The sequence below is a fragment of the Chrysochloris asiatica genome, unplaced genomic scaffold, assembly GCF_000296735.1.
Source record: "Chrysochloris asiatica unplaced genomic scaffold, ChrAsi1.0 scaffold00085, whole genome shotgun sequence".
Classification (NCBI taxonomy): domain Eukaryota; kingdom Metazoa; phylum Chordata; class Mammalia; order Afrosoricida; family Chrysochloridae; genus Chrysochloris; species Chrysochloris asiatica.
In genome coordinates, this window is record NW_006408603.1 from 5,878,875 (window position 1) to 5,882,518 (window position 3,644).

The window sequence follows — 3,644 nt, forward strand, 5'->3', positions numbered from 1 at the left end:
AAAACAAAACAGAATTGCCAAAGGAACCAACAACGAGAAGATAAAATAATAACAGGCAATCACCAGAACAAAAGAATAGAACGACTATGAAGACAAAAGAGGGACAGGGAAATGGTGCTATAGAAGAGAAAAATAAGAAAGAAAACAAAAGGAAGAAATAAAGCAAAACAAAACAAAAGAGATAACTATAAAGAGGAACAAGGGACAGGAAAATGGAGTACAAGAGAACATAGGAGAGTATGTGAAAGGAAGAAATAATAATAATGATAAATATTTAGAAAAACCAGTAAGAGCAGAGATGAGAAGTGAAAGCATAGACAGTAGTAAAGAAAGATCAAATGTGGGCGGGGGGGTGGGGAGAAGAGAGGAAATAAGAAACAGACAGAAGGAAAATGGAAAAACAAAAGCAGAGAGATGAAAATTTAAGGGACTGGAAAGAGAAGAAGGACGAGAAAGACTAGGCAAAAATAATGAAACAACAAAAGGATAAACACAAACTCAAAAACAAAAACAAAAACCAGTGCAGTCATTGGACGAGGGGAGGAGAAAACTCTGGTGGGGCTCCTGCACACAAACGAACTCATGAGGTGGATGTGGGAGGGATGTTACAGCAGAGTTCCTGGCCCTAGATGGAGTTCCTATAGGTCTCGGTGTTATCTATGTTCAGGGCACTCAATCCGGTAGCAGTTTGTGAAAGTTCTTGATGAGCTAGTTTCAGTGTTGTTAGGACCACAGGCAGCTGGCAGCAGGGTGACTACTTAAATGCTGGTCTGGTGGCTCTGTGGGTTCCATAGGTCCTAAGATGAGTCTACCTGAATCCAGGCACCAAATTGGAGCAGCTAGCCCCACCTCACATTGGTGTGATTCCCAACGATCTGGTTCTGAACTCCCCAAGAGTTGGGTCTACACTGGGACTGGATGAGGGTGGGAGCTGGCCACACCTCTGACCACCAGAGGAATGTGGAGTTAAAGGAATTACACCTTTTCAGTTGTGTGTTGTGACTCTGTTCTTCCAGACCATCTTTTGTTGCCAACGCTGCTCACAAAGGTTCCAGATGGTGGTGCTGTGTCTGTCTGGCCAGCTGCTCACCCATCAGTATCACTCTCTCATCCTCCCTGCTCAGCTTCTTCTCTCTGTAAGCATTCAATCCACTTCTTGAACCTTTCTTCTGAAATTCAGGATTCCAGGATTTTGCTCTGTGTCTATTTTATTTGACCTCTCACATCTTTGTCATAGAGTCTGTGTAGTGTCTGCCTAGTCTGCCATCTTACTGAAAGTCTCCCAAGACTAACATTTCTTCAGTGTTGCCTGGAGCTTTGCTACGAGTGGTGTGGTCTATTGACCAACATCATGGGAATCAACATAGAACATTCCAGAAATACAAAACCATAGGTCCCACCCAGACCTCCTGAATCAGAACCTGCATTTAAACAAGATCCCCAGGTGATTTCTGTGCAACTTAAAAGTTTGAGAAGCTCTGGGTTAGAATGTTGTTAATTTATACACTAACTCTTCTGTAATCCCAAAGTTGTGCATGGTATTCAGGACAGGATCCATTTCTTCTGACCCCAAGGTCTTCAAGTATAGATTGTAATTTGACTGATTCCTTTTGCACATTTTTGTATATACTATATGTTTTTCAGGACTCTGTTCTGATATATGTATTATTATTAGTAGTAAAAAGGACAAATAGTGTTTGCTGAAGGAACCCTGGTGATGCAACAGTTAAGCATTTTGAGTTTACTCAGCTAACTCTGGCTTTTCAGGACAAAGACATGGTGAACTCCTCCAGTAACAATTACAGACTAGAAAAGCAGTTCTAGTCTGTCACAGGGGGTCTCTGAGTTGGAATTGACTTGTCAGTACCTAAAACAGTATTTACTGAGCTCTGGGGAAGGGTTGTTGTTGTCGATATTGTAGTTCAAACAGACCTTACGGTCAAGTGCTTATCCTACAGCCCCACACCTGGAAGGGCTCAAGAGATGGAAACACCATTTTCAGAACTGTATAGACGTAGATGGAGGATATGTTAAGAAACAATAACTTCACTTTTGATATTGTTGTTTAATAAATCATCTTATGGGTTTATTGCAATACTCTTTGAGTTATTCTTATATCTACTCCATGTCATGCATTGTAGTTGGTGCTAGAAATGCAGAAAACATGGTTCTTGCTCTCACAAATTGTACGTTTCTGTAGACTATATTTTTTGTCTAGTGCTTGCATGCTTACCCTTTTTACTACCAGAGAGATTTATTTTTATGTAGCCACACAGCATAATTTATTGCCAAATTTAAGAGGTGAATATAGAAGAGTCATTCACCTTCCAAACAAAGTGGGGCTCTGAATATGACCTCACAAAACCTGTCTAGGACTATATTTATCTAAGGTCACTTCTGATCCTTTCCTAAAGTGACTGACTCATCTTAGTTTGCCTGGGATCTACCTGGTTTTAGTACTTAAAGTCCTATGTGCCAGGAATTTCTTCAGTCCTAGGCAACCTGGGATAGTTTTTGAGATGAGTCTTGTTAGGATAGAGGGCCAGGAGGGAGCAGACGTCACATATAAATGGAGACCAATTTCAGAATCAGGATGGATTGAAGTGGGGATAAAATGAATTTCTCTGAGGTCTTTCTTTACTGCTTTATGTAGAAATCATCTGGCTCAACCTTTTGCCTCCAAAAATGGAAACCGAATCAGGGAATAAACGCAACATCTCAAGTGTTGTCTGTACTCAACGTAAACATGAACATTGGGAATAAACATTATCTCTTGAGGTTCCTCAGCCTGAAGATTCTGGGGTTCCCGAGTTTCAAATATCCAGACATTCTTCCTTAAATAATCTGGGTTTCAGTAAGTAGCATGTGATACTCTCAAACAGTGAGAAGTAGTGAAGCAGTCCAGGCAGTTGTCTTAAAGAGTCTGAGATCTTGGGAGGAACAGAGAACAGAGTGCCCTTTAATGCAAGAGTCCTTGGAATGTGGTGAAAGAAGTTTCTGAGAGGCAGCCAAATCCGATTGCATAATTGATTGCCGTAGCATAGTTCTGCTGACCTGCTCTGGTACTTCCCTGGTGCTGATACATCCTTCTACTGCTGACTGCCTCTACACGCTCACTGACATGCAGCTCCTGGCAAGTGGCGTTTTTTAACTGCAGAGGTGCCAAGTACACTGTACACCAGCCTCAACTTTTTGCGATTATGTTAGTTCTCAAAACTTCAACAAAGAGTTTTGGGAATTCAGAACAGTCAGGGCGCCTCATAATTAGCTAAATCTGTGAGACCGTCTATATAAGAAATTTATATTTTTAAGAATATGTAAAAATAACTACCATCTATGCCATTTTTCAATTCTCCCACTAAATCTAGGATTGCATATGGAATTGGGGCATACATTCTTGTGGTAAAATGTTGTTAAGTGCCATCGAGTCAGTTCTGACTCATACTGACCCTGTCTAGGGTTTTTAAGGGCGGGGGCGGCTGGTGGGTTTGAACTGCCAAACTTGTGGTTCAAACTGACATTTCAATCTAGTGTAACACCCTGCAGCGCCACAATGTTGTTGTTGTTGTTAAGTGCCATCGAGTCGGTTCCGACCCATAGCGACCCTGTACAGGGTTTCCGAGGGTGTAAATCTTTACGGGAGT